This window comes from Myotis brandtii, unplaced genomic scaffold (genome assembly GCF_000412655.1).
Source record: "Myotis brandtii unplaced genomic scaffold, ASM41265v1 scaffold915, whole genome shotgun sequence".
NCBI classification, from domain to species: Eukaryota; Metazoa; Chordata; class Mammalia; order Chiroptera; family Vespertilionidae; genus Myotis; species Myotis brandtii.
Window position 1 is genome coordinate 1,742,068 of NW_005371769.1, and position 8,042 is coordinate 1,750,109.

An 8,042-nucleotide genomic window follows, 5' to 3' on the forward strand; every position below is an offset into this window, starting at 1 on the left:
GCTGCACCTAGGGATTGGGCCTGCCCTCTGCCACCCGGGAGCAGGCCTAAGTCAGCAGGTCGTTATCTCCCGAGGGGTCCCAGACTGCGAGAGGGCACAGGCCGGGCTGAGGGACCTCCCCTCCCCCCCGAGTACACAAATTTTTGTGCACCGGACCTCTAGTTATAGATAAGTCACATACAATAAAACTCACACTTTAAAAATACACAAGTCAGGGGGTTTGTTTATTCACAGTTGTGCAACTGTCTAGAATCTAATTCTGGGGCATTGCCATCATCCGAGAGAAATCTGCATCCCTTAGCAGTCAGCCCCCTCCTGTTCCCTGGCCCCTGGCAACCACTGACCTACTTTCTGTCTCTAGGGATTTGCCTCTTCTGGACACTTCCTATAAGCAAAACCCTGCACTCTGTGGCCTTGTGTCTGGCTTTTTCACCAAGCTGAGTGTTTTCAAGGTTCCTTCCTTTTCATGGCAGAATAACATTCCATTGTTTGGGGTTACTCGCCCCCGTTACCTACTGAGGACCTGCTGGGGGTGGACAGCAGGCTCTGTGCTCAGGTCATCACAGTGAGAATGACTGACACACGGTGTCCTGCTGCTCACGTGCTGGGGAGGGAGAGAGGAGAGAGATGCATCACTGCCAACTAGGACCAGGGCTTTGCAGGACAAAGACAGTCCGCATGCGCAGATGGAGCTAGGTGAGAAGGGGAACTCGAGAGGAACCCGGAAGGCCTCTCTGAGAGATGTGGGGGTGGGGTGGGAGGGAAGGAGGACCCTGGGCAGAGAAGAGCTCTGCATGTTTGTGGAGCAGAGGAGGACGCGGCATGTGATGGGGTCGAAGATGGTGGGCCCATGGTGAGGATTCTGGACTTTGTTCTAAGATCACAGGGAAGCCAGTATTGTATTCTCATCAGGGGAATGAGTGATCAAGTTTGTGCTTTTCAGACATGTACAGAAAACGGACTGTTAGGAGTCAGAAGTATTGGTGGTTGGAGGGTGGACAGTAAGAAGGCTAATTCATTCATTGGATTTTGTATAGGATTGGTTGTAATTAGACCAAAATGTTGCACCCACTAGGATATTCATTCATTCATTCTTTAACACATCTTTACTAAGTGTCTTCTAGGGGAAAAAATGAATGTCTGTGTTTTGAGAACCCTCGACAAAAGTTCTCCAAGTACCTCTCCCACTTATTTCATGCAATGAATATATTCTCAAAGAATTGTGTGTAAACCCAATTTTAATGAATTTAATTATCAGCAGAATTTCCCCAGAGGGAAATTAAGTATTTTTTAAAAAATCCAGGAAGTTCTTTTTTAGCAAACGGTGGGCTATGTTTTTAAACCAATCTTCTCCCCAAGGAAAACCAGAAAAGCTAGGTAAAATCCTATATAATAAATGCCTAATATGCTAAGTGTTTGGTCATCTGGTCAACCAACCAAAGTGTAATCTTATATAATAAAAGCCTAATATGCTAAGTGTCCATTCAACCAATCAAAGCATAATATGCTAATGATATGCTAAGGCTGCTCAACTGCTCGCTATGACATGCACTGACCACCAGGGGGCAGATGCTCCAACCAGTAGGTTAGCTTGCTGCTGGGGTCCGGCCGATCAGGACTGAGCAAGACGGGCCAGATATGCCCTGGAGCCTTCCCGCGGTCCCTCCCTGGTTGGCCAACCTCCTGTATCCCTCCCTGGCCCCGATCGTGCACCCATGGGGTCCCTCAGCCTGGCCTGTGCTCTCTCTTAATCCAGGACTCCTCAGGGGATGTTGGAGAGCCGGTTTCAGTCCAACCCCACAGGCCAAGCTGAGGAACCCCACTGGTGCACAAATTCCTGCACCGGGCCTCTAGTATGCTAATGATATCCTAAGGCTGCTCAACCGCTCGCTATAACGTGCACTGACCACCAGGGGGAAGACAGTTGACCGGTCCCTATGACATGCACTGACCACTAGTGGGCAGATGCTCCGACTAGTAGGTTAGCTTGCTGCTGGGGTCTGGTAGATCCGGAATGAGTGACACGGGGCCGGACATGCCCTGGAGCCCTCCTGCATCCCTCCCCGGTGGAGTCCCTTGGCCTGGCCTGCGTCCTCTCGCAATCTGGGACTCTTCAGGGGATGTTGGAGAGCCTGTTTTGGCCTGATCCTGCAGGCCAGGCCGAGGGACCCCTCTGGTGCACGAATTTGTGCACCAGGCCTCTAGTGTAAAATAAAAACACCTGCTTAAAGGCATTAAAGAGCCACCAAGTAATGCAGATAAAAGATAAGTACCTGGGGCCATCTTTTCTTAGAAGACTTTTGCTGATTCTGGAGTTGGCTGCTGACAGCTGAAGAGCTACATCGAACGTTCAGCAGATGTATAGGAACAGGAGTAAACGACCTGCGCTTAGGGTTGCCCAGGAGGAAAGTCTCCAGAGAACTCTCTGGTCCTAGGGCTGGACCCTGAAGGGCAGCACCCAGGAGTGAGTGTGACCTGGGAGAAAATAGGCTCTAACAGCGGTAACTTATGTTAAGAGATTATTAGTGTAAATTTCCATGGAGAGAGCTGACATCCTACAGAGCTCAAATGATCTCTGCAATTCTTCCTACACAAGAGGAAGCACCTAACTCACTAGGCAAACCCACTGAAAACAGAGAGGAAAGCAGGCAATGGCCAGCCCAGGAGAGGCAGCTGACAGAGCAGGCAGAAGCAGGCTTGAAAACAAACACATCTCAGCTTAATATGTTCAAGGAATTAAAAGGATGAGATAGAATTTCTTTTTCAGAAAACTAGAAACTATAAAAAACTAAAACAGAAAATGTATATTTGAAAAAGTATTGAAACCAGACTGTGAATAGATGTAAAAGCAGATTAAATGTAACTAAAGAGAGAATTAATGAATTGGAAGATGTACCAAAGAGAACATCCGGACGAAAGCATAAGAAACTCAGCATAAGAAACTTGAGACGTGAGCAGGTCCACCGTATGTATAATTGGAGTCCGAGAAGGACCAAAGAGAAAGAATGGGCAGACACAATATTTGCGGAGATGACAGCTGAAAAATTCCCAAACCAAAGGAGACGTCAAGCCACAGATTGGAGAAGCACTAAACATTCTAAGTGGGATAAAGACGAAGAAAGCCACAGCAAGTCCCATCACAGTCAAACTGCTAAAACCAAAGATAAAAAAGTGACTTTGGGTGTTGGGCACACAGTGCAATATGCAGATCTTGTAATGTAGAAATCTACACCTAAAACCTGTGTGACCTATTAACCAATGCCATCCCAATAAATTGAATTAAAAAAGATAAATTTAAAAGCAGTTGGAGAATTTTTAAAATGGCATAAAACTTTTAATGGAACTATAGGCCTTAAAACCAGGCCTCCGTAGAAATGATGGGTGCCAGAAAACGATGGGGTGAAAGAAAATAATGGACAACCCAGAATCCTTTATTGTAAGCTTTCTAAAAATGAAAGTGAAATAAAGGCTTATGTAGACAGTCAAAAAGAGGTCATTTGCACCTGGAGGCCCAGACGACTGGCTGGTAACAAGACCCGCCCTCGGCTCCAGGCTCATCACAACATTGTCTTAGATCTGGGCATCTGCCTTCTTGGCTAAGCTCAGAAATCTGATTTCTAAAAACCAAATGGCATACTTTTGATCATTCTTTTCTGGTTGCAAAGTAAAGCACACTCACGGTAACCAGTGTGCGCTCACTGGAGCCTTTCTAGGGTGCTGCCCCTGGACACGCCTCCGGCCCGCATCCCAGCCACAGAGCCTGCACTTCACGCCTTCCTCCCTCTGCTTTTGCTTTTTACAATCAACTTTGTTAGTGATCAAAGAGATGAAGGGAAGGCATGTTGCACATACCAGATGAGCAAATACAATTTTAAAATAATGATGGGACCGACTGGTGGGGACCTGCCCCCACAGCCTCAGGTCCTGGAGCAGTTTGGCCGTCTGTGTCCAAACGCTCTTCCAATGTGCCCACCTGCAAACCCACATCTAGGACTTCGCCCCAAGGAGCAGGTCACAGACTGTCGTGCCCCGGCGCCCCTGGGGGCGGCAACGGGTGAGTCCTCAACACCTGTTTACTGAACTCCTACGATGCGCCCGCTTCACATCCCCGCAGGACAGGGCTGGGTGTGGCCTCCTCTGCTGGTGGCCGTCTTTGTGGTCCTTGCCTTGCGGTTGCACCTGTCCTCACATGGCCATCTCCTCAGTATCAGCGTCCTAATCGCCTCTTCTCATATGGACACAGCCACGGGGGCTCAGGCCCACCCTACCGGCCCCATCTTAACTAGTTCCATCTGCAAAGACCCTTTTTCTGAAAAAGGTTCCATCCGAGGTTCCGGGTGGACGTGATTTTGGGGGTTTCCATTCCACCACCACAGGGAGTGGCTGAGGCTGAGGCAGGCTCATGCCGGCCAACAAAGCCCGGCGGCAGGCAGACCTTTCTGTGGCCTCAGAGACTTTGGAGCGGGGCTGGGTGCTCCATCCGGCCAGATCCTGGCTCTGTCTCTCCCAGGACCTGGCCCACCTGTCCCCGAGCCTCTCAGAGCCAGGGGCTCCTCCTCTGGAAGCCAGGTGTCCCTCATGGGGCCACGGGGAGAGCGGAAGAGCCCCCTGTGAGCAGGGCACAGGGGTCTGAGCAGGGTGGCTGTGTCTGGGCAGTCATGACCCTGGCACCGAGGTCCCCTCCAGGCCCCTCACCTTCTTCAGCTGGTGGGTCTGAGTCCACACACAGCCATGAGCCCCCAGCTCCCGGATGCCACAGGCCTCGGTGGGCAGTGCTAGGCCACCTGGAATGATTTGTGCAGGGCCCTGCACGTGCTCTGCTGAGGAAGGGGCGTGCGGTAGCAAGTGCGGTCACCGCAGCCAGGCCACCCGGTCGTCTGGGCTGGGAAGCGGGAGGTGCCCGCCCCGGGAGCCCTCAGCCTCTGCGCAGGGGAAGGAGAGGGGGAGTCTTTCTCAGCAGGTGAGACAGGACGTGGGAACGGAGTGCTCTGCCCGCTGGGGCGCTGGCTCCGGACTTTGCTTTATCAGTCACACCGCGGACGAAGGAGGCCGGGCTGGGCCTCCGAGGGGCTCCTGTAGGTACTGCCAGGCGCCTTAAAGGATTAATTTCACAAGCCTCAAATTGCAGTTTAATTTGAAAACTAATTCAGCCCCATAATTGGCTTTCTGCTCAAATCACTGAGGCTAAAGATTTAAATTCTTAATATTCAGACGACTTCCAAGTGTGCGCGCCATCTGTGCATGGGGCCCTGTGCTCATCTCGGGGGTCCTCCGCCAGCCCGGAAATAAATTAATAAATAAATGGGCTCACTAATAGAATAATCTATTTAAGCGCAGAGCCCGAGTTATATGGATGAAGGTTTCTTGGACTTCATTTGCTGCTTGTAGGTTTCTCTGCTATTTAATATTTCAAAGTGACATTAATTAAAAAATTTAAAGCACACAACCTCACACAGTTATAAGGGGTGAGAGAAGCAGGAATTCCACTTAGAGCCCTTTTAGAAAAGGTAATACGAAGGCATCTTTTCTCGGGAAGCTCGAGAAACTGGTCTGGGCTGGGTTGGGTGGGGAGCCACCGGGACCTCCCCAGGAGAAGGGCTGGAGCGTGCGCTGTGTGGCGGGGAGGCGGGTCTGGCTGTGAGGCGGGTCTGGTTGGGAGGACACTGCTTGAGGTCTGCCCTGAGCGCTGGGAGCTCATTTTCTGGAAAGCTGGCTGCTGGGCAGTGTGGCAGGGAATGTGTGACTCAGGGAGTCGCAGGACGAGCGCGGGCCAGTGCAGGCTGCTGCAGGCCTGGCAGAGGTCCCCCTCCCTCCACATAGGAGTGGAGGCTCCCGGGTAACTCCCCAGACTCCCGCTGCCTGACGGTGAGCATGGCCAGGTGAGCATCAGGTCCCATTCACTAGCCTGTACTTAGTGCCAAGCTACAGCAAAAGGCCTTTCAGAGGGAGAGGCAACAGCACTCATCGACATCAAGAAGAACAGCTATTCTGAAGTCATTAATTCGGGCAAAAGCCCGAATAGCTCCAACGAAGAGACAAAGGCGATGGGTGTCTACGAGAAAGGGAGGGGGCAGGTCCATCCATGGCAGGAAGGCGTCCCTATTGGTGCAGATCTGGTAACGTTGTGTCACTGGGAGTCACAGTATGTGTTTTATTGTTAATTCTGCAAACAGTTGTTTGGGATACAATGGTGCCCAGGCCGGGCCCAGAGGTGACTTTACTGTTTTAACATCCAAAGATTTGAGGCCACAGAAGAGGAAGCCTCCCCAAGAACAAACCCACACAGAGGAGACAGTCAAACAGTGGCCAGGACTCCAGACAACTCCCTCCACCCCGGTCTCCACGCCTGAGGCTCCCACCTCAGCTTCCCCATCACTCAGCCAATGGGTTCCCTTTTCAGGGGTCACTCAGGGGGCCTTGGCTATCTGCTTACAAAGAGAGCGAAGGCTGTGGTCAGAGGGAGGGCGCTCTTGGCCCCAGACCACCAAGCACATCTGTCCCGAAAGGGACAGGCCCATCCCAGGCCTTCCGCACCCTCTGAGCCCATCTGATCCAGCTACACCAAAGAGGGGTTTGTAAATGGAGGGGCTTAGGGTGGGAAAGAACACGGGGTGGGCAGCCCCATGTGGGCTTGCTGATGTCCCCAGACGAGCACCCTAAGCCCTAGAAAGGCTCTTCGGAGCCGAGTCAGTCCTTCACACCCTCCCTTGGTTTCCCGTGGGAACCACCTGGAGCCCTCGCCAGCCTGGCATCCGGGACAACCCCTTCCTGGCGGGTTCCTCTGTACTGTGCACAGGCCCGGGTGAGCCTGGGGTTGGAACTTACGTTGACAGGGAAGGAACGGGGACCTGTTCCAGGCCCTGGGAGTCTCCGGCCTCCAGAGGCCATGCTGGGCTCTGTTCGGACGTCGGCCCTTGCCCTGACCAGCGTAAGTGAGGACGTGGAGCTGGGCCAGCAGTGAGGGCTGTTCTGGGACCGGACACGGACTGGGGTCCCCCTGGGCTCTGAATGTCAGTCACATTTAGTCCAACACAGCCCCGGAAGGGCACAGGAGGGAGTGGGGAAAGGGGGCCCTTCTCAGGATCCGCGGGCGGGTGGTGGATCACTCCACCCCAGGCTCAGGGCTGCTCAGGGCTCCGGGAGCAGACAGCGATGTCTGTCTCTGCTATCCTAGCGAGTAAAGCCAGAAGCTCGATGGGGAAGACTTCCACCATCAGTTTGTTTTACAATAAGACAAGGGAGGTTTGATTTGTGATAGAAAATCCAGGCACCTTTAGGGATGCCCTGGGCCCCAGCACACCTGTTAGCAAGCGAGCACCCCGAGCCCGACAACCACCCACCCCCTCTGGCTTCTGGAAGAGGGGCTGCTGGCAGCCCTCCTCCGCTGTCTTTGGCTGGCAGCTCATTTGCCCACCCACCGCCTGCCCCTGCCCCTCAGGGACTGCAGGGACCAGCCACCCAAGGTTGTGGCAGAAATAATGCCACATCCTGTTCCCTTCGCTGACCCCAGGCTGGCCCTCGCCTCAGGATTCTGAGACAATCAATCGGAAACACAATTCACCTTGTGAAACAGCAGCCCCGAGACGGAGCTGTGACAACCGCCTCCGGCAGCGGCAGCGGCAGCGCAGTGATGATAAATGTTTGTCCTCCCCGCCCCAGAGGGGGCGGCGGCGCGGAGGGGGGCAGCGGGGAGGCGGCCTGGCCCAGAGCCCTCCCGGGACCAGTGCTCGTGGACAGCAGAGTTCAGATGAACGCGGGACACGGTGTTACTGCAATTCTGTTCCAAGTGCTGCACGGGGCCAGCTTACAGGCGACAATGACTCGTGTTTGTCTGAACTTCACATGCAACCAGCAGTCTGTATTTTAGTGGCTGCTCCTGGCAGCCCCACGGGCCTCATGGGTGGCACTTGGCTCAGACCCCTGTCCGACCCCTCCCCATCGGAGACGGCAGTGCGGGCCGTGCTTCTCAAACCTGGGCGCCCGCAGACACCACCTGGGCCACGTGTCTGCCCAACCAGACCAGGCGCCCCCCCCCCCCTGCG

At 53.5% G+C, this 8,042-nt stretch overlaps 1 protein-coding gene across 1 annotated transcript in view; it reads right to left on the bottom strand.

Annotated features, from left to right (window-relative positions):
• The window catches only part of CDH4 (cadherin 4, type 1, R-cadherin (retinal)), a 151,752-nt gene that overhangs the window by 41,065 nt on the left and 102,645 nt on the right, over positions 1 to 8,042 (bottom strand). The gene's annotated exons all lie outside the window — the stretch shown is intronic.